Genomic DNA, 24106 nt, shown 5'->3' with positions numbered 1-24106 from the left:
CATTCTGCCCACGGGCCCAGGTTTGGGTATCCTTGATGTAGATCCAGATTCTAGATGACAGTGTGGGGTGATGGTTTAGAAAAAAGGTTGTTGAACTCTAGATAATCAGCCCGAGGCTTTTCTGAACTGACACTTACAGATCTGTGCAACACTTGGGTAGGGTTCATTAGCGTATCTTAACCTACTTTAGGGCCATTTGAACTACCCTCAGGTTTGAAGGCAAGTTTCCCCGAACCCAAGTAATTGGCAATGCTTGATTTGGGGTATTGTATTATGTATTAACTATTAGTCTTTCGATTGAAACGATTGATTAAAGGTTCCTATTTCAACACAACTTAGCGTTACCGCTCTGACTGATTTTAATGATATAAGCTCTACCAAGTTTTAAACATAAACAAATCAAACAAATTAATAGGTTAGGATTTCTTTGAATATCACAAAAGTGAAAGATTTTTTAAAATTAAAATTGACTTCTGATTTACATACATGAAGGCAAATCTATAAATAGCAAGCGCATTGGTGTCTCCTGTGTACAGCAGACGACGGCAGTGATACACAAAAATGTACTTGAACAAAACCCTAGGAAAATTTGTGTCCAATTTTCGGCACTGCTGAATGCAATGTCTAAGCTCTTCAACTTGTAGGCTAGAACAGTAAAAAAAAAAAAAAAAAAATTTCGCATTCAGTCAGGGTGTTTCAAGGTCATTAGTCATCAATCGAGAAGTACATAAAAGACTCATTCTCAAAGCACTGGTTGTATGTGTGTGTGTGTGTTTTGTGTGTGTGTGTTGTTCGTGTTTGCATCAGTGTATATGGTTATAATAGTTATTAGTAATGTTGGGGGCGGGCAATTGTAACGAAAAACAAGCTTCCATTTCTTTGGACCTATACATTTCTCTTATCTCTTATCTTACCTGTAATTCTTAAGTTGGCAATAATGTAATAATGTAATAATGTAATAATGTAATAAATAATGTACAACTTCTCTTTCCTGTAACTTTAAAATCTAGATTTCTAGTTCAAACTCTATACGTTTTCTAACTTGTAGCTGAAGATTTGTAACTTAGAAATGAAACCTAACATGCTACAATACTTTGACATACAACAATGTAACATATCACAATGTAACATATCACAATGTAACATATCACAATGTAACATATCACAATGTAACATATCACAATGTAACACACCATAATGTAAAATATCACAATGTAACACATCACAATGTAACACATCACAATGTAACACATCACAATGTAACATATCACAATGTAACACATCACAATGTAACACATCACAATGTAACATATCACAATGTAACATACCACAATGTAACATATCACAATGTAACACATCACAATGTAACACATCACAATGTAACATATCACAATGTAACACTTCACAATGTAACACTTCACAATGTAACACACCACAATGTAACATACCACAATGTAACATACCACAATGTAACACACCACAATGTAACATATCACAATTCTACATAGCGCAACACTTCGTACGTAATAAACTCAGCTTCGAGCTAGTGAAAAAAAAAGGTTACTAGGCTCCACAGGTCACACTGACCTAATAATTGCCCGAGAAAAAAAAATCGTGATCGCGAATAGATCGATACCTAGTACGTCATTGGTTCTGAAAAAGAAAGTAGGTCACAGTCGTGCCGCCATGTTTATGTCGTCATAGCCAGCACGCAGAAGTGACATCCAGAGAGCCACAAATGTTCACTCACAATAACAGGAAACTAATGAGTACGTGTGTTTCAACACGGCATGTGATGACGCAATATAATAGACAGCAATATACATTGTACAATAATCTCAAAGAAAAAGATTTGTATCCTAGATACATGAATACGCTAATAGGGTAGTTAGGACTCAGGATACTATCAAAGACCCCCATAGATGATAGAGACTCCACTTTATTTGTGACAGGCAATGTCTACGATTAAGGTAGTGCAGACGATGCCGTTGTCGGGGGAGGGATGAGGTCTACTTAAGTTGCCTTTTCGTTGCTCTGTGCCTGTCTTCGGCAAGGGCCCCTCTCTATGAGTGTGTCCCGCGATCTTTGTGGCATCTCTCCAGCTGTCTCTTTCAGATAGATCTAAACTACAATGAGGCCTTTTCAACGTACCCATATCTGTGTGGGTGTCTGGAATTTTAAGCGCCTGGTACCTTATTTTCCGGGTGCCTAAATTATTTTCCAAAAATTAAGGTCGCTATTAAAGAGTGCCTAATTTTCCGCCTTGTGAAAAAGTGCCTAATTTTTGGATGCCTAAATTTCCTTGATTCATCTGTGTGATTCTATAAAGTCTGCATAATGCATAACCACATTTCGGTCATAATATAGCAGGAACATAACAGTACGAGGCTTCATAACAACAGATCTGTTTTGTCCCCTGCCCTGACCATCAGGAATCATGTGTAATGAAACCTAATAGTGTCTGCCTAACACCAACTCGGGTCACGGAAGTCACGACCCCCCACCCTCGTCCTTGTCAGGACATTTTGTCTTCCCCTTCCATGTTTGGTTTCACTTCTGTGGTCAGTGAGAAATGTTGGTAAATGTGTTGGTTTCCTACAGAAATAAATATTATTTTGTCTTAGTTCAAAGGTCATGCGGGGTTTGGGGGAGGGGTGGACGCGAGTCTCAGACTATCGTGACCACAGTCCGAACCACACGATTTGTAACTTGAAGATCTTAAATTATTTTGTTCATTTTAAGTTTTCTTATCTGTAAGATCATGTGTGGTGCCCCAACGGTTGAACGGACTAGGGGGTGAAGTGAAGGTGACATTAAAACTTTGACATTATGTTCATGACATCTCCATGTGTTCACTGTAGTCTCACAGTCCATGACATCTCCATGTGTTCACTGTAGTCTCACAGTTAGCTCTACTGTTTTATTGTTTCATCATTGTGTTATGTGTCTCCCATCTCCAGTGTTGTAATCTTGGTTCTGTTAGGCTCCGCCCACTCAACACCCCCTAAAGTTCGCTAAAGGCTATCAGGCTAGTGAGATTTCATTACTACATGATCTGCCCCACTCCCCTCCTCCAATCACGGTCACCCCCTCCCCCTCTTTTTTTCCCCCTCTCTCCCTCTGCTTATAGGACTGAGGAAGTTATCTTATTGTTTGAATATATTTAGAAGTGATATTGATGATATTAAATTGGGTTATCGGCTATCATGGCTTAGAGAGTAGATAACGATGCTATTAATAGCCTCGTTCACTCTGCATGTGACCAAGGTCATAGAGCAAAGGTTGTAAGTTAGCTGCACTTGATGTCGACAGCGTTAGAGAGTTCTCATTCACTGGGCGAGTTGTAAACATCACTTAGCGATCTCTAAGCCAGAGATAGTAGAACTAGATCGATAGAAATCTAATATGTAATTAGAGATACACGACGTCTTTAAGACCCACTTGAGCCTTTTAGTAAGACCCTGATTATATAACTATTTTTTTTTAATGAAATTTTACTTCAGCGATCGATTGTAATGTTTTCTAATTGATTGATTGGTTTCTTCCTTAATCTTTGGGATCAAAGACCAAACTTGATCATCATCGATAGTTTGTGTGTATGTGTGTGTATGACATGATAGAAAAGTTAAGTTCCCCTTTCACACCTTATAGGGCAGATGATGTAAAGGTCATCCGTTTCTGTGGCCTACGGTCAACGAGGGTGTCATGTGGCCAACACAACCACCTTTACTTTTCCCCAACTAATGTCAGGTAGTAATTTAGAGCTGGGTGGGCTCAGGCGCACTTAAAAATTTTAAAAATTCCACAAGGATTCGAACCCTGAGCCTTCGGTTCGGAAGCCAAGCGCTTTACCGCTCAGCCACCTCGCTTCATTGTGTTTAATTTTGACACATTCTTTGTTGTTGCGTGTTTTGTTACACTGGCCATCAAAACACTTCCTCCATCTCACTCCTCTTTCATGTCTCTCTTTTTTTTTTCCTCTCTCTCGCTCTCTTTTGTTTTTATCTCTCTATCTCTGTGGCGTTTTCTCTATTTGTCTCTTTTTGTTCTGGTAGTTCTCTCTCCTCTCTCTCTCTCCTCTCTCTCTGATAGTTGAACATCACTCTCTTCCAATACTCTCTAATACTCTGTAGAAACCAAAGCTTTAAACTTGGCAGTCCAATCAAACTTCGTGGTTTCCTAAACACTCACACACTAAACATGCTCGCCATCAACCAATCAAATCACTTTTCAGACATCACGTGTTGCAGTTTCTGATCACTTACCCACACAAACTATTCTCGTCCCAACGTGTACGCATTGTGAGAGTTTGGGGTGGGGGGGGGGGGTCAATTAAACGGGGATTATACGCTTAAGTGGGAAACCCTTCCTTCTCCTAGAACAGGGGCTCTCAACCTGTGGGTCGCGACCCCTTTGGGGGGTCGATTGACGATTTGCCAGGGGTCGCCTAAGACCATCGAAAGTATGGATTGTACTCTTCTATTGCTGTATGTGTGTGTGTGTGGGGGGGGTCGCGGCAGAGTGGGGGATTGTAAAAAGGGGTCACAAAGCTTAAAAGGTTGAGAACCGCTGTCCTAGAATCTTTTTGCAATGAAGGCGTTAGTTCTCAATCCTGTTAACATGTGCAAGATGCTCATTTCATTTAACGAGATGTTTCAAGCCAGGATTTTTGTGTGTAGAAAATGAGTTTCATGAAAGGGTTTGCGAAGCATGTTTGTTCCCCCCCCCCAATACACAAAGACATGTAGGCGTTTGAATGGGGAGACTCCACAAAACCATGTTTCTTGTTTCTACTTTAGTGTACGACAGAAAACAATTAATTAATAAATAAAATATTAGTTGTTTTTTTATATACATTGTTTCCCTCTAGTGATGTCATTGTGCTGCCTCAAACAGGAAGTGGACAAAGGGAAATTACTTATGTTCTAGATAAGCAATACGAGAATTCAAATAACGCTAACTGGATTTTCCGATAGTCTAAGAATAGCTGCGTAGGAACTAGATCTAGTAATAACACTTGACAGCATGGCGGTTCTAGTTCTACACAGTCAGAAATAGATCACTGTCAAAGTCTTTCCTTCAAATGTCTTTACTCGCGGTGTTTGTAGGTGATACCGTTTAATATTCTGCTGTTTGTATGAGAACTCATTGAATACGCTGCTGTTTGTAGGAGAACTCATTGAATACGCTGCTGTTTGTAGCAGAACTCATTGAATACGCTGCTGTTTGTAGGAGAACTCATTGAATACTCTGCTGTTTGTAGGAGAACTCATTGAATACTCTGCTGTTTGTAGGGAAAATCATTGAATACTCAACTTTTGTAGAATATTGAATACTCTGCTGTTTGTAGGAGAACTCATTGAATACGCTGCTGTTTTTAGGGGAACTCATTGAATACTCTGCTGTTTGTAGCAGAACTCATTGAATATGCTGCTGTTTGTGAAACGTAAATGAATACTCTGCTGTTTGAAGAGGAACTCATTGAAAAGGGCTAATCTGCTGACCTCCGTTGGTCGTGGGAACATTGTTCATGCCAAATTATTTATGAAAACATTTTGTTGATGCCACATTTTTCTTTGATGGAATTACTACCCTGTAGTTATGCATTGGAGTTGTTGACATTACTCTCCTGTGAAAGATTTTACTGCTTGTTACAAATGTTCAAATGTTTTATTAAAGAATTTGTAACATTTTTTTACTTTATTTCCCTTCCCCTCTTTTGTTCTCTAGCCCATAAAAAAAATCCCCCCCCCCTCCATCAAGAAATGAAAATAGCTTTGCCTGGTATGTCAGATTTGAGATCTGGAGTGACCTGTAGTAACCAAAACTGAACGCTCATATGACTGACCAAAAGAACATCAGCTGACCTCTGGTCGCTGTGGGATGTCCGCTATCGGACTGCGATGTAAGCGGTCTAATGAGTAGACATTGACCTTTGACTGATTAATAGTTATCCTCTATTTCATTATCTGGTCCTTCTCTTTGAGATGGAGTTAAATGTAGCTTGATGGGGACATTAGGAAACACAAATATATTTCTGACCAACTTAACTATTTTTTTTTAAAGGTTACTGTCAGTACTTTGAAAATAATAGATATATTGAATTTGAAGGTGTCCAGGGATACATTAAGCGGCCAATTACTTATCTTATCACTGACCAATAGCAATTGAGGTACGGTAGTCCTCCAAAAGTCAATGGCTCTACTAAAGTCTGGATGGTAGTTTACGGTAAGTGGCGGTACAGTTTAGGAATACGTATAAATCAGACGTGGTCTCTAACGTCCGGTATTGCTTGGTTGGGGGGGGGGAAGCCAGGCGTGGCTCAAGGAACAGTCACAACAACGAAAGTGATTAGATCATCTAGTTGATGGGGAGCCTCCGCAAAGAGGGATCGGTGAAGCGCCATCTCTCACTTCTGGCATCTGGGTAAAATCCTTTCCTTTTTGTCGAAGTTCATAACAGGGCTCAAGCTGGACCCTTGACGGACACTCACTGAGGTAGGTACATCCTGAAAGAATTCTTAACTCTGCGAGTGCCGCTTTCAACCACTATGCTGCAACCCCAGCAACTAGCACTATTGCAGCCCCATTCACTATGGGCGTATTGATATCGGCCAACCCACACTTTACTTAACTGGCTCTTGCGATTCGATTGGCCAGTTTCAACGGTTACTGTAAGAAGATTAATGGTGTTGTTTTCTTCTATCCGGCCACAGACCACACCCAAGCAGCCAATCAGCAACAACGTCTCACAAGCACTAACATTCAAAAATCAACCCAGTTCATGGCGATTAAAAAAACAAACAAAAAAAAAACAAAAAAAAACTTGCTGTTACCTCACAATTAAATCAGACATTATTGACTAGGTTTTTTCCACTTGTATCTAGTGACATGTGGGTGTTAGTGTTACGTGATCTGTGCTCCATTTTTCTATGAAATAAGAACATAGCTGTGTTGTTGTTTTTTTTTCACTTGAAAGTTGTATCTAAATCTTTTAATAAGAAATATTTGACAAGCAGAAATACGTTCCCGGGATATGAGATGGCCCCGCTGATAACATTCATTGTGGGGACTAGGACCTAATAAGATACAATTGATACGTGTCTATATATAGGGCAGTGATTGACAGCTATTTGTATATCGAACTTTTCCTACATTTCCAAAACGATTGATTTTGTTTTGAACTTTAGAAATATAATCATGCAAAAAAAAAATAATTGTTTATTAACAGTTGATCTTGGCTTTCGAATGTCTTAAGCCTATTCAAGAATATTATCTTCAGTTCTACTTTTAAAACTTAACAACTTTACCACTTTTAAAACCATCATTTTTGGAATGAGTCATATTGGATACCTAATTTGCATACATGCAGGGGAGACATATAATAACTCTTCTAAAAGGAAACCAAAAAAAATTCCAAAACAAAGGCTGTTCCTAGATTTTGGTTTCCCTAACCTTAGATCCACATTAAGCACCATATATATGGGCGGTAATCAAGGAAACACATATGCAGCAAACTAAATTGTTAACAAGGCTTCTTAGTCAACGTTGGACAGAGTTGATATTTTTTTAGATGACAGTTACTTTCTGATCTACTTCACAGACGAGGATCACGTGACGCTGGAACTGCTTCTGGACCTGATGCTCTACATTCTCTCCTATTACGTTACACCATTAATCACCCCTTCGCTCCCTTTGCTCCGTGCTAACTGACCTAGAAAAAGACTTTCCGAACACTGAATTTGAAAAAAAAATATTTAAAAATTAAAAACGCTATTTTTAAAAATAGATGTCACGTGACACTTTTGCATCTCAAACTGTAACGAAGCTTCTAGCTAGTTGGAAGCTAATATTTGTTTATATTCAATTCATGAACTTCTCTGTACACACACGCTTTCCCCTCTCCCATCTTTCTTTTTCACCCTTCTACCCCCCCCCCCTTTTTTTTTTTCTTCTGTTTTAGTGGCAATGGAAAACATGGCACAAGTAACCGTCTTCTATATGTCTGAATACAAATTCCCTGACTAAAACCCAAGATGTAAAAATTTTTTAAATTACTAAATCAGTTGCATTTTGAAAGCTTAATTAAAATAATAATATGTATGCCTAATTGGGATGGTAGCCCTAATTGTATCTTCGCATGATTCTACTTTTCTGGATTTCATAAGTCGAACGATTTCGTGGTTCCGTCTGCTGAGTTTCGACACGCTAATGATGTACAAATAGATAATAGCCTCGTTGTGAGAGTTGATTTCGTGCCAGAAGAATCGTGCATGAAAAATTGCATCACTAATGTTCTGTCATGCGCAGTGACTCTGCACATTTGTTTACCGAACTAGCTTATCGTTCTTGTTCTATATAGAGTAGACCCAAAATCGAGTAGATATTTCTTTTTTATCTTATTAGATGTAGTCGTCAAATGAACTCGACAGATGGCGTATCGAAATTGACACAGATTTACGCTGGGGTGAAGCACGCAGTTTTTTTTTGTTCAGGGGAGAGAGAATCAGATCAGATAGTGCAAATAGGTCAACCTATATTTTATAAATACATTAAAGAAATGAGAACAATAACAATAGGCTTTATATTATACTTTGTAGGTCTATATATATTACTCGAACCCAATTATTATCTCTTGAAGAAGTTTTTCATGAAAGATAGCTTTCCAAAACACTCTCGATTCTTAAAGACAACCTGCAGCCAGGGCCGGTCCTACAGGCTGCGGGGCCCTATGCGAAACGGATTGCCCTGGGCCTAATTTGGGTTGTGATAAGGATAATAAGTGAACATTAAGATTTTGTATTAGAAAATAAATTCGTCTTTGCATTTTATTCATACTTTACTAAGTACAAAATCACTGTCAAATTAACTTTACGAGCCATCTACAGTAGATAGTAGTTTTCCAACAAAAAGCAGATACACATTCAGATCTGCCTTTTAGATTTACTATCGACTTTTTTTTTATCGCGAGTAGAATTGGCGTTTTCCATATTGAATGACACATCAAAATGTCAATTTTGTCTGTTTTAAGATTTGCATCAGTTTTCTGAAGATTTTAATAATTTCATGACATTTTCATGACTTTTTCTCCTGGAGAATTCCAGGAACCCTTTAAAATAAAAATGGTTTAATTTAATAATTTCCACCTGGAATTCGCATCGCGCGGGGCCTACGAAAATGCGGGGCCCTCTGCGGCCGCATAGGTTGCAGTGGCCTAAGACCGGCCCTGCCTGCACCCATTAAACCTCTGTTACATCAGATCTGAACGAAGTGGTCGTCTCCTTTCAATTAGAACAGAAAGATTTAAAAACTCCTTTATCCCACTTTCGGTCAGAGTGTTACAAGATCATCTGTCGTCATCGAGAAGTACATAGAAGTCTAATTCATAAAGCGCTGGTTGTGAGGGTGTATGTGTTTCGTGTGTGAATGCTGTTCGTATTTGCATCTATATTGTTATTGTTACAGTAGTTACGCTGAGGTGATCAAACTGAATTTCCATTTGATTGGTCCAATAAAAATTATCAAATATACGGCAAAAATTATATTTCCCCCGTCTTTGTTTTTTTTTTTTTTTTGATGATGCTATAACTTGTTTCCAACGTTTAGTCACATATTTAAAAATCGAGTTCAACTTGTGACGGGTCATTTGCTAGTCTGTAGCAATATCACAATCTCAGTCCGAGAGAAGGATGTGCGTTGCGTTAATGATCAGCATTTGTCATAATGAAAGGGCTTTAGCTAGACCCCCCCCCCCCCAGCTCCCAAAATCGTTCTTAAGGTCAAGATCACACTGACCTTCACCTTCGCTAGAGCACAAGAAAAGAATCTCCCCCACCCCTCAAGAAACACACACACACACACACACACACACTGGGTTCCTCTGTGTCTTGCAGACGAAGCTGGTGACAGGATCGAAGTTATTTTTTGTTTATTATTGCGAGGCACTCTGGTGGCTGTTTAAAAAGAAACAAGTCTATATCATCTTGTCACAAGAACCATGACTCTGTTTTATTTTGTGTGACAAAGTATCAGACGTTCATTTTAAAAAAATGAAGATGATTACGTCATAGCCGAAGCGTCCTGCAAAACGACAGGCTTCGAACTTATGCCACAGTTTTCAGCCCATACCACACGACCAGACACACCATCTTTCGTTAACTCTTTCTCTCCGTAATTATTTACCACATTCTGGCGGAGTCAACGTTGGTATCGTCAGTTAGGAGAGCAAAGAGTTAAAGCTTCTCTGTTCAAGGAATAGACGAGTAAATCTTCACTTTTCACCTATCCCTTACTCTTTTGGACCGTGGGGGGGGGGCACCACACAAGATGTGTCAACCGTCTTTCTCCATTCCTCTTTGCCTTGGATAGAATTTCTTTCATTCACTGGCAGGCTTGTCCATTCTTTGATGTTGTCTTCCCATCGCTTTCTCTGTCTTCCTCTTCTTCTTCGTGGCACTGTTAGATCTGAAGGAAGGTTTTTGCGAACCTTTGTGATATGGCCATAGAGTAAATCTACCCACCTCATAAATGTAAGACAAGATGAGAGATTGACTAAACATGAAATTTGAAAAAAAAAAAAAGCCATGAAGAAAATATGCAAGAATATAGATTTCAACACTAGTTTCGACCATGGCGCGAAACTCATTAGACTTTATGTGGATGTGTGTATACTTGTTTCACTCTGACGTTTCTGCAGACCAGGGGGACATTAAAAACTGATCTTAAAATTAGTCAACTATAAAAAAAAAATAATAAAAAGTAAACAACCAAGCTTTAGAGGTAATCATGAAGATGAGCGTCAAAAATTAATGATTCGCCGAAAATTCAAAATTTTTTTAAAAATACAATTAATAAATATAAATTGTGTTTTTAAAAGATTTTCTTGTAAAACAGAGAACTTTTATATTTATATGACATCAACAAAAAGCATTAGCGACGTCAAGGTTGCTCAGCACGCTGCCATTTTGTTTACAATGATGTCACAGAGGTGTTGCCAACTTAGTATTCTGAGATTTTCTTTTTGTTACACTTGCTTAAACCGGTGATGCACGCTTGTTTGTATGCGTACATTATATAATTAACTATATAAACTCTTTTTTTTCTAACAATTATATTAATAAAGTTGCAATAACACAAATATATGCTGAATTTGTTTTTTTGTGTTAATTTGCTTTTTTTTTGTTAAGTCTATATAGCCTAGATCTAAATATAAGATCAATATTATGTTTTGTTCTGTTGTATTTGAGTCACTGGTTAAATAGTAATCCTGTAGTGTAGTTTCTAATATTTAGGTGATTTTGGCCAATATAGAGCTAGAAAGGATGACATTGTGACTCGCTTCTATTGAACCACGGATAAAAGAATCAGCAAGGCTATAAGTCGTTTAAGAAGAAAGTCACGCTGTAGTAGCCGTGTAAAAAAGAAAACGTAGAAGGAAATCCAAGTCTAGTAACTAAGTAGGCTAGTAGTCGGTCGACCTGAGAGTTGTTAGAAGATTTTAGAAAAGTAGCGATGTAAAGAGAAGTGATTAGGTCACAGTAGAAGTCACGTGAGAATTTAAGCAATTATAAAAGTCTGTATGAAGTTTAATTGACTAGTTTTATGTGTTGAAATTGATGTGCTCGTCTTTAATAGTAGTTAAGTATCTGGGTTAAGCTGCTAAGAACATGTAGATTTCATTTCACATCAAGACATATTTCATTGTATATTTCATAGACAAGATATATTGGGTGTTCATGGGCGCCCGCAGGATTTTTTGCAGGGGGATGCAAGTTACCACCTATGGCTCAAAGTCATAGCTTCAATTCCCCCCCCCCCCCGAGCATATTAAAGAAAAGAGCTGGTGTCCCCTCGCCCCCCCCCCTACCTATGCGATATTAATTTCACTGTAAATGCATGACGCGTAGGACGTATTCATCTTCTTTTTTAAAGTAACGTCTGTATGATATAAGATAAGTAGATATATAGGCCTACTTGTTTCATGCTCTTGCATCGTTTTAGGATGTAAACAAAACAGGTTGAACTGAGCATTAGTATTGCTTGAAAAGAGAGACGTTAACGAAGAAACTAACGAATCCAGATACGGACTGTAAAGCAGTGTTCTTTAATAATCCCAAAATCCAAACACATGTTTTTTTGCTTGGTGTCTCATGTCGACTACAAATTATCGGCAGCATTAATTCATTACCTAGTTTGTCTGCCAATAGTCTCGCCTTCCTCAAGATGCCATCCCTGAAGTGTTCCTAATCATGGTCAGTTTGGTTTTTGATTATGTAATTAATGTGACTGCTGGTGCGCTTTTGAGCGGCCACTTCTGCTAAGATGGACAGACTGCAACGTACAACACGGAAACTGGTTCAAGAACAGATGAATAATTGATTACAATTAAAACACACATCAGAAGCACACGAGAAGCAGGCATTGATTACACATAAAGCAGTTTGTCTGGTTTCACTTATAGTAGGCCTAACTATTTTAAAATGCACCAAACATGTTGTTTTGTTTGTTCGTAAAATGTTTTACATGTTTCGGATGTTCCTTCAGAGTTGAAGATAATTTACTTCCTAGTCCAAACCTCCCGCAGGACGACGGGGGATGGGACTATCGTGCAGGGTTTGAACCGTGGACCATTGATAAATCTGAACGACAATCCAGCGCTCAAACCTCACGACCAGGCAGCCATCCAATTCAAAGATCTTATCAAATTGACAGCTGACTAGAATTTTTTCTCCAAGTCAAAAAGAAAATAATATTTTATCATATTCTAGGCCTTTACTAAATATAATGATAGCTATATTTATGTGCAAATGAAAAAAAAAATCGTCACGACTACGTGCTACAGAATTTTGAATTGCAAGCCCATAATAAAGCGTACATGGTCGGACATGAACTACAGATTAGCTTATTCCAGTTTATTACAATTATATAGCTTATCCTTATAAACTTTTTTTCAGTGAAATCACTACATGCTAAGTTGCTTCGTATCAGAAGTTAATTGATTTGAAGGTGTAAAAAACATGACAACTCTCTCGCGCGCTTAAAGATTGCACGAAACAGGAAAGGCTCGATATTAACTATCAAACAATTTACAGCCCAGACACCAGAACATAACATCTGGCATAGGTTTCTGTCACATACTCGTTTGAGATTCAATGTGACATGAAGTGAGTTAATAGTCATTTGACTATCTCGTGCCTTATTTACGAAGAAATTATTGGTCTGTATTTGACCACAGGGTGAAAACCTAAGTTACCTTTTGGACTCCTGTGAGTAAAGAGATGTATGTATGTATTGTGTAAGAGATACGAGATGTAATATAAATGGGTTCTAAGTGATGTATTTCCATGGCTGGAGTTGCCAAGTTATTATGCACTATTTTATTATGATTATTAAATGTTTTGTCTGTTGAGACGATGCTTGCTTCTAAACATATGTGTTGTGGTCAAATTACTCAGTGAACATAGTGGCACTATGCAACAACAAAATTGATCAGGATAAAGTTATTTAATGTTTGCACAAAGAACATTCTAACAAGGCCAGAAGAGGCCCTAATGCTATACAAATAAACATTCGCGTTATCAGCATATGTCAAAGATATGACAGTTTCGAAACAGCTTATGGACCTGATGTAATCAGAAGAAAAAGGGAACATTATTGAACCCCCAACCCCCCCTGGCTACGCCTATGCCCAGTAGTGGTCTTAGGGGGTGGCAAGTGGGACAACCTACCCAGGCCCTGCGATTGGAGATTCCCTAGCACTGTCAGCTTCGAAAACCAGAACGATTCTCATATATACTCAATATCTTTGGAAATCTTTCCAGGCATCTTTATATACTATTTCTATGTAAGCTCTTAACATGACATAAACTTCAGCATCACGAGGTTTCTGTAAATCCCGTTAAGTGTGTGACTTTCTGGTTGGATTTAGCTCTGAGAACGTCAAATGGTAGCACAACGAATAACGTGATGCAAGAAAAATTAGAAAAGTAAAACTGCAGTAGCGCGCAGTCTTAACAAAAATTCTAGCGATTGTACAGTAGTCCTACCTTTAAGAAAACAACACCGCATATCATGGGAGAACAGAGAAACAAACGAACAACGGTGATAGCCGAAGTCGACCCAACCATGCAAGTACATCTTCGAAGAATTAAGAACGCCGAGGCTCACGGCCATTACATCGGGCATAGGATTCAAAACGAGCATATGAACATTATGGCATCAGAAGTAAAAGGGAACATTATTGATAAAATCAAACTTGCAAAATATTTTCCCGTCATTCTTGACTACACACCTGATGTTAGCCACAAAGAGCTGATGTCCCTTATATTGAGTTTTTTTGGACGTATCCTAATGTTGACAACTTAACAGGAAATGGTTTGTCATGGCGCTTCTTGCTGCGCTGGTGAACGTTGGTCAGGACATCGCCGATTGTCGTGTCCAGGGATACAAATACAATAATGTAAACTTGAAGGGAAAGCACCAAGGAGTCCAAGCACACATTATTCTTATCAACAATCGACCTTTTGCGCTCTTCTTGCGGCGGCCATAATCTTAACCTTCAGAGTGTTTAGCAGAAATATTATTATGTAGTTTGTTGATTGTTCATGAACAAATGTCTTAATCATTAGTTACGTTGATTAAACTTTAAGGCAAAATCTTTCATAAAGTACATTATGTAATGTAGTCAAACGGCCAATAGTACAGTACATAAGTAAGGTACTATGTTTTGTAGCAAAAATAATACTTACAGCATTAGAGGCGGACGAGACATTTAGTGATGTGATGTGGTATGGATATATAGCATACATATACGGCTTAGGGCCCGCGCACTGCTAAGGCCGCCTCTGCCCATGCCTCCTTCAGTGAAGTCCAGTAGGGCGTCAGCGCCGTAGGCGCCATTATCCCGTTGATGGTTAGAAAGGCTGCTTTTATCCAACCACCAGGCCTGGACATGGGCTCTTCACCCCTGTCCTGTCTGAGGCCTCCAGAGTGTCGAAGTCCGACAGCCATCAACAAATACAAGGCAGGACTATTACAGTAGGCCTACACACGCAAGTATCTTTTATCCATAAATTGTGAGAAGTCACCTTCCAGGAGCTTCTTGTAAACCAGAAGACCTCGGAAAATCTGTTATAAGTTATAAAATGGTTTCGTTTTAATAATTTACACCTAGGATTAGAGTGGGTTCTATGACAGTGCGTGGCTCACTGCGGTCGCATAGGTTGCAGTGACCTAAGGCAGGCTCTGAAAAATATCGGCGTATGCTACTCACTATATAATAATAAGCTTTTTTTTTCTTTTTTACATAAATTAATTACCCTTTTTAACATCGTTTACCGTACTTTCAAAATACAGCAAGAGAAATAAATAAATAGAAATCGCTATATGACAAGCGTGAGAGACATAAAACGCTTGGGCTTGTGATAGCTACATATAAAGAGGCTCGGGGTTCTCAACATCAGACTCAAGAGTTGTGCTTACTGAGCAACTAAAAGCATTACTGAAAACATTTTCCCTGGATACCTCCCCCCCCCCCCCCAAGTGATCCTGAAAACAGATTGGACCATAGTGCTCTGAGCATGCTATAAGCATGAAAAATGCTCTTTATGAAAATAAAAACTATTTAAAATAATATATATGGAATCTGGTCTAGCAATTCATAAAAGCTATTTTTAAAAAAATCTCAATCCAGATCTTGTCCTATAAAATACAGACGTGGGTAATTCACAAAAAAAAAATTTACTCAGAGATTGTAATAATTCATAATTCAGTGACAATGAAAAGTAACATCTATTTAGCACACACACAAAAATTGATTGCAATAAATCTTTAAAGAAAAAAAAGAACTATTTTATTGTGGTCTAAATTATTGTGTCTAACATTAATACATCTGTACATAATGGGTGTTTCTCATTTTTAGTTGGCAGCACTTAATGATGCCAAAATTATTTTTGATAAACAAATCTGGATTTATTTTTGGCCAGGAAGAGACAACAAGGAATGTCGCGAAAAATAATTTTTGACGCTCACATTCATGATTACCGCTTTAGAAATAATCTACTTTTTATGCTTTGCTTTCATTGATTTAATGTTCTTTTTGAAAGTTAATAGCTAATTATATCTCTTAACCTACTTTTTTTTTTCTCTTCGAAGTTAATATCCAAAATGTAGGTCAGTCTTAGAGCATTGATGAAGTTCTCGAAGTTGGGGGGGGGGGGGGGGGATGAAGAAATGAAAACATTGCGTCGAGATATTGTGTTCTACGTCATCGTTTTATGATGTCTAATATTGAGCAGACGACTTCTGTCAGCGGGGGGAAGGGGGGGGAGCTATGCTCGCGTCTGTGTTGTGCGTAACGGGTGGCTGCATCACAATTCCTTCAAGCCGGTTAGAATGATTCCATTGACCGACTTCCTAGCGCGCCTGACCTTCCCCCTTCCCTATCCTGTCCCCCCCCCCTTTTTCCTTTTTGTTCTCGCTGAGGGCAATCATGTGAGTGTTTCGTTTGCGAGCGTGTGTGTTTTTGTGTTGTCTTCGGCCCGCAACGAATATGACCGAGTTTTCTCTTCGCAAAGATTCTGTAGCCACGCCTCTTTGTTATTGAAAAAAAAAAAAAAAAAACGAAACAAAATATTTTTTTTTCAAAAGTTATTAGAGGCTTTGCTGTCGAGTTCCATCCCTTGTTCTATTCTTAGATCTAGAAGCGAATAATAGTTGATTACTTTCATTTGATAAACTCGATGGTTATCTGTTGTAGTGTAGTGCACTGTCCTGTTATAATCGCCGGAACATAATAATGGAAGCTGCGTGACTACTATAACGATATTGAATTGTAATAATGTTTATAATAACATTAACATTTTTCAGTGTATCATATTTTATGTAGTAATCGCCCCTCGCAGATGAAGATGGATATTATTATATAGGCTACATATTATGCAAACTTTACCGACTACTTATATACATTAAATAATTCACTATATCTGTCTATGTGTGATTTCTCTTGTATGACTGTACAGCAAACGCAAATACACTATAGAATCTGACAGTTAATTGGGCAGACGTTGAAGTCAGTATTAATCAGAAATAACGTCGCAGGTTGAAGTCAGATATGAGTTCGCCATTGAAGTCAGATGAGGTCAGAGTTTAAAGATGGTTACAAAGTGATGAAGTAGAGAAGAAACCTGTCGCGAAGAATCAAAGGTCCCACGCTCAATGGACCTCTTTCACCAATCGTAAACAAACAACATTTAGTCACGTGATCTTATTGATGAAACAACGAAAAAAAAAATTGTCACACGTGACAGCCATCATGAATTAAACACGAGATCGTAAATTATATAGAAGAGATAGAGCACCACGTGGCTAAATGTTGTTTGTTTACTGTTGGTGAATGAGGTCCATTGTAATATGTAAACATACCAATTTTTTTTTTTCTGTTGTAAATTTGTTGTAAATGTTTCTATTTTGGTTTGAAAAATTTTTTTTAGAAGAACCTCGTCTGTTGTTTTTTCATTAAGAGCTAAGTTTGAATAAAACGATGAACCGGGATCTACGGGGAAAAGGGGGGGGGGCCTACGTGAAAACAACCAAAATACCCCCCATCCTCTCTCATAACACCTTATCGGAGAAAGGCTTCAATACACTTGAAAATGCTCTCTCCGACACCGGCATAGTAACGTCACTGTAACCCCAACGTCCTAACCTTTATAAGTCCCCCCTTCATAGAGTGACACGGTCCTTCTTAAAACGTGCCCTTACTGGGGTCTGTTGAACCAATGATGCTTAGATCCAGGACTAAGGTAGAACCTGTGTAATGTCATTGCTTTTAGGTCTCGGGACAACCCTATCCGATGAGGGACATCTACAAATCAGTGCGTGTATAAATGAGTACATACATAAATTAGTGCATTTACAAGTCCGACATCTTGTTCCAAGCCAATCAACACTTTCAACACAATTCTCCATAGCATTGCATAAGTACTGGCATGGTGTTGCGTTTTTTTGACTGCATGTTTTGAAATATAGGTAATGTACAGACAATGTTTCTTTAACCTCTTGATCTTATGAATCATCAGTGTCAGTAATATATATGCATTTTATATATAATAATCTGCGGGCACATCTAATATCTGTAGGTTTCCGCGGGCCGCATGTCGCCCGCCGCTCGTAATTTGCCCACCCCTGCTATAAATAAAACTGAAGGACTTCGTGTGAAAAAGTAAAAAAGTAGTTTGCTGGGGGGGGGGGGGAATGACATCTAGATCAAAATATTCACACTGGCTGGACCCTTGAATCGCTTTCCTGTGTGATACGGGTAATCAAGGCTCTCCACTCGGTCACCCGCATTAGCGAATCGAGCAACAGGCTTTTACTTTGTCTCTCCTTTACTTTTGGCCTTTTTTTTCTTTTCTAACTTTCTCTCTCTCTCTCTCTGTCTCTCTCTGTCTCTATCTCTCTCTCTCTGTCTCTCTCGTTCTTTCTCTTTGTATTTTGTTTAAAAACTCGTCAGTAATGAATCACGTTTAATTCAGATGAAGATGAATATACAATAAGGAGTTATTAGTCACGCCCTGCGTCAATGTCGACACACACACACATTTGAAGCACACACAGTTTGAGTGTGTCAGTGTCGATACATTTTTAGCACACAGTGTGTGAGTGTGTCAATGTCGACACACATTTCCAGCACACAGTGTGTATTTGCGTCTGCGTGTACTGACATAATTTCAACTATATTTGGTCTAATTATAACCGCACAAGAGCTGACATAATTAGAAGCAGTTGTCCATTAGATAATAATGTGGGTCTATACAGTAACTAGATCCCAGCTTATGGTCATGTTTAGTGCATACGCAATATTATATTTGACATATATATATATATATATATATATATAAAAGTATTTATGTTTGACTGCAGCAGACGATCTGATTCTGTCGTAATGCGACACATTCTTTTACTGCTGTTGTCTGAACACACACACACACACTAAGATGATTAGTAAAGTTCCCCTTTCAGATCTATGTAAAATCATTTGTTTCTGTGGCTCACGGTTAACGAGGGTGTCATGTGTCTAGCACAACGACCAACCGCCTTTATTTTTTCCCCAGCTAATGTCAGATACCCCTTTAGAGCTGGGTGGACTCAGATGCGCCCAAAAATCCTGTACTTAAAAAAAAGCAGTCTTTACCAGGATTTGTACCCGGGACCCCCGGCTCGAAAGCCAAGCGCTTTACCGTTCAGCCACCGCGACTCCCTTAAAAATGATTGGGGCACGTGATTTGCGCGATTCTAAAATTGCTTCAGAGAATTTTTTTTTTGTTGGTGCAAGTTTGTAACCTAGCTCTCTGTGGCAAACTGTTTTCATGTGTAGGGAAATAAAAGCATTTACACCTAACATTAAAAACTTTAAAACGCATGTAATTTAAAGTTTCGAATAACGTGTATCACATTAATGATGGCAATGTCTTCGATCCCGAACATTCAGGATGAGTGAAGCGTTTCACATATCTACGCAAACCCAGTTGCGACCCGCTATACTATTTCTTTGTAACACATCAGCCGTTCGACATGTACAAATGGCCCCTTGACAAACTGTGTTGTTTGAACATTTTTTCCATCCCCGTCAGTGCAATGGACTCGGTTCCTAACTCTTTCTCTCCTAAATGACGATACCAACGTTGATTCCACCAGAATCTGGTAAATAATTACGGAGAGAAAGAGTTAAGCCCCCCCCCCCACACACACACACGGGAATTCAGTTATTTTGTTTTCCTTCTGGCCATATCGTCTCCTCTAACGACCGTATCCACCCGAGCGCCACGTCACGGCTGAGAAACATTGCCCCGGCAGAGCACTTCATAACATATATATGTTACTAATGTTGATTACTAGGTTCACATTGTATGTTTTAAATCGATTTCTTATGACTTCTTATGCAAATATGGATTACGTACACAATTGGAGATGCCCAGACCTTGCTGCCTTGACGCTTGCCACTCTCGGCACGCCACTGGCAACAACAACCTTAACGACAGATTACAAGTCTGTGTAAGAATACCTGCCATTCAGGGGGTAGAGCAATGTTTCAATAATTGAGGAGTCTAGACATTTCACCGAATTATTGATCTCACAGAAGTGAACTCCCCTGGTTAACCTAGATGTGCTCTGTCAAGGTATTGTGCTGTCTTGAGAGCTCGCTAAAACGTTTTCGAAATCATCTCCTCAATGTCAACTTCTGGCCCGCTACCAATGTGGCTGATGTGTCTTCTAAATAACTGCGTGTTTACTATCTCATTGCTTCTGGGTGTAACAAAGTAAACTCTCTTCTGAAGTGGCCCGCTTTAAACCAACATTTGGAAAGAACGACTGTAGGCCTAATGTATAAGATAAGACGCCTAAATCCATTTATTTCATTGTTATTTAAAGTCGTTGTGCTGGCCACTCCAGACCTTCGTTGACAGAGTTCCGTTGAGATAGAAGATATCCTATAATGAACACTCCCTTGTTTACTGTTACATGAAACACTGTTATTGGGATATTTTAAAATGTGCATTTACGTTATAGGATCTAGATCTAGCTCATTGATTTGCCCAAACTTGAGAACCTCTGCGTCTCAAGTCACGTGCTCTCCACTTTGTTGACGTGTTCGCAAGTCTAGCTCGTCGGCTGACCGACTTTATTTTTTTTCCTCGTCCACCTTGAATTAACGAGGAGGCGGAGCAGCGAGTGAGGGGGTGGGGCCATGTCGGCGGGATTACGCAACGTCCCACGGGAGTAGGGGGTGAGTCGGAGCGGACGATTTCGTTTCGAAACATTCTCCCGAGCGGTTTTAAACATCGCAGTGCCGTTACTTTGTGCACTGTCATGGCCCTGAGTGCATTGAAGTTAAATCTAGTCAAATAACCTATTCAGTTTTTATGGAACATACCAGAAGATCACAAGCCAACACAACAAGAGCTCTGGAATTCGGTCAGCGCAGTAATCTATGACGCAATCTGCTTCATTCTTCGTGTTTTGTCGTCTGCTAACCAAACAAAAGCTGGGGTAGAGAGTATACATTTTTATTTCTCACTCATGCTATTGGATAAGTTAGTCCCATGAATTTCGTGTGTGTTGTAAGTTTTTTTTTTTCCTCGTTTAGGCCTAAACATTATAGATCTAGATTTAAGACAAGAGTGTGTGTACATATGTGGGGGTGGGGTGGGGGGGTGGGCTGAGAAAAAAAGCGGGAGTTAATTTCTGGTCATTGAAAAGCTACAGTTGATTTCATTGATACTTTGACTTCCTTTGTTTCCTTGTTTACAGTTTCGAAATGTAAAACTAAACAAATTTCTCTATTTACTTTCGAAAATGAAGAAAATAAATTACACACTACATACTATGGATGTGCTATTAGAGCATGGAATGGGTTGCCTGAGCTAGCCAGGAAAACCAGTGACTTGGCAGAATTTAAGTCATTGGTTAATATGCATGACTAAATGCATGACGCGTAGGACGTAATCATCTTCTTTTTTGAAGTAACGTCTGTATTATATAAGATAAGATAAGATGCCGGTATCTAGAAAAAAAGCGCACACACACACGCACGCACTCTCACACACACACATACACACACACACACATATATATATATATATATATATATATATATATATATATATATATATATATATATATATATATATATATATAAAGAAAACAGATTTATAACAACATAAACAATGTATTGCATTGAACCACAAAACAAACCCTATTTTTAAAAACTAACAAATATAATACTGGATTAATTTAAATTCACAAATGAAATATACTTATTGCTTATGTTCTCCATTACGTTAAGGGAGATTATAAATTATGACATGACATTTACCTATCCGATGTTAGTTTGAAAATTCTATCATAATTAGGCTTTAAAAAAAAACAAAACGGTTTGATGCGCCCCCCCCCTCAAAAAAAAGGGGCGTAAGTCCCCCCTCCCCCCTTTTTTTTTTCCTCATTTAAAAAACCAATTGGAGGAGATAAAGAAAAACAATACACATTTTTTACCGGCTTTACTTTCTAAAAATATATAGGAATTCCAATCTTCGTTGGTTTGCGTTCTGTCTAGATCTAGATCCCAATCTATGTTCCTATGTTATAAATGTTCTAATCGAGAGAAACTAACAGATTTTAAAGATTAAAAAAAAAACTCTCTAAGCGATGTGCCTTTGGGCTAAGAACTAACAGGATAGTTTTAAAAAGCAAGGACAAAGTCTAATATTGTTTGGATAGCAATCAGTTGGATTCGATCATCCAGCAGTCGTCTGTCTAGTTGCGCACTTTAAAGCCATGCTGATGCAACCTGCGGCCACCTTCTAATGAATGAATTTGCATTTTGTTCCCTGCATGCATTCGACTGGTCACGTGATCTCATTTGCTCGGCCTATTGGAGAGGCGACTCCAGCAGACGGCTTGTGTGCAAGTGTGTGTGTGTGTGTTGATGCAGGGTGAGGAGACGCCTGTAAGATTGTGTCAAGAGTATTTCATCCTTGAAGTTTTATTTTATATTAACATACACAGACATGTACTTTGTTGACATTGCTGTTTGTTGACATTGCTGTTTGTTGACATTGCTGTTTGTTGAATGACCTAATTATCTCTCTCTCTCTCTCTCTCTGATTCAAAATGGCGCTCACATAATAAAAGCTTACAAAATACGAACTAATAAAATAACATTTGTCTTGCTCGGGTTAGAATTTTAAACAGGCAAGGATTATCATATCTTATGTAGTGGATACGCAGCCCCAGCTGTGACCTACATATTTTGCTACTTCGCCACATCCAGCGCAGACATAAACATTGTCCACGGTGGTCGATTTAATGTACAAGCAGTTTGTTTCATTTACCTAGCATTAACTTATTAAGTACAGTTTGTAACGAAAATAAAATCACTGCCAGGCCTCGACCTATCATACTTAGATCCGGCCTTGTGTATATTTCTCTTGCAGCGGTACTTTTTTATTATCTATGTAAACATGCCCTGACGTTCACATCACGTGATATCATCAATGGACATCACTCTCGCGGGTCATTCGGTTCACGCACTCTACACTTTAGCAACAGTGATAGTGGGTGCTCTACACGTGACCCTCCCCTAAGGACTGGAGCTCTGACCTCAAAAGTCCCTGCCATTGATAAGAATGTATCACTGAGGACCAGCACTGGGCCAGCTTTACGGCAGTGCTCAAGGTCTACATTTTAAGGGTTCTTACACATTATGCTAATATTTAAATCTTAACAACTATAATATAAGAACTCAATATAAACAACGGAGGAGATTAAATGTGCAAATATTGTAATATTCCCTAATGTAGAAGTAATAAATATATTTAAATACATAGTCTCGAAAACAGAGTAAATGCCCAAATAAAAATCCTCCCCAGGACCTCCACGTAGGTAATCCTCCCGTGCCTCTCTCTCTATGATTTAGACTTAGGCATAGAGATGCTTAGTAACGCGTTTGGTTTCATGTATGCATTCCTTAAGTAACCTGCGTACAGAATAATGTCGCCCTTGGGGTGACTTCTTTGCGGCTATGTGGTAATCAGTATCAGTGGCTTGTACACAATGGTGAAGATAACTCCAGTCAAGTTAAATAGGTCAGCACACAATGGCTGTACTCTTAACGACTTTGTACTAAACACTTGTGACCACCGTACTCTCTACACCAAACTAGAGGTGTGGGGGGGAGGGGGGGCGCTTGAAAGTTTAACAATGGAATCTCTTGAGACTTAAAGATTCTATCAATTCACCCTAGTGGAAACTCATAGCCAACAAAGGTTGATGTTGAACATTATTAATTGGATAATTTAAAAAAAAAAATCGATTTTTTATTTTTTATTTTTGAAAGTAAAAATAAAACTGAGTTTATTGGGGGTGGTGGGGTGTCAGACCGTTGGTTAGATAGCAAGAACACGATACTGAGTTATAAGCCCTCGGAAGTAGGCCAAGATTAAAAAATATGACCTGCTCGAATTGTTTACCAAAGGGTATCTATTTTTAGCTGACCCACTTTTGACTTTGTTGTTGTTCTGCTTTGTGACCTAGCCTGACTGGAGCACACA

The 24106-nt window shown here is 38.7% G+C and overlaps 1 protein-coding gene across 2 annotated transcripts in view; it reads left to right on the top strand.

Annotated features, from left to right (window-relative positions):
- The window catches only part of LOC106071229 (ATP-binding cassette sub-family C member 5-like), a 129500-nt gene that overhangs the window by 15522 nt on the left and 89872 nt on the right, over nucleotides 1-24106 (top strand). Inside the window, exon 1 of one of the 2 annotated variants that reach the window (XM_056039135.1) lies at nucleotides 20805-21118. The exons of the other annotated variant lie outside the window; for it this stretch is intronic. The gene's annotated coding sequence lies outside the window, so the exon portion shown is untranslated. Of the gene's footprint in view, nucleotides 1-20804; nucleotides 21119-24106 lie in introns of those variants that run through there. 2 annotated transcript variants of the gene reach the window in all.

The sequence above is a fragment of the Biomphalaria glabrata genome, chromosome 8, assembly GCF_947242115.1.
Source record: "Biomphalaria glabrata chromosome 8, xgBioGlab47.1, whole genome shotgun sequence".
Lineage (NCBI taxonomy): Eukaryota > Metazoa > Mollusca > Gastropoda > Planorbidae > Biomphalaria > Biomphalaria glabrata.
The sequence above is the reverse complement of the archived record's forward strand: the minus strand, read 5'-3'. Positions and strand labels throughout refer to the sequence as shown.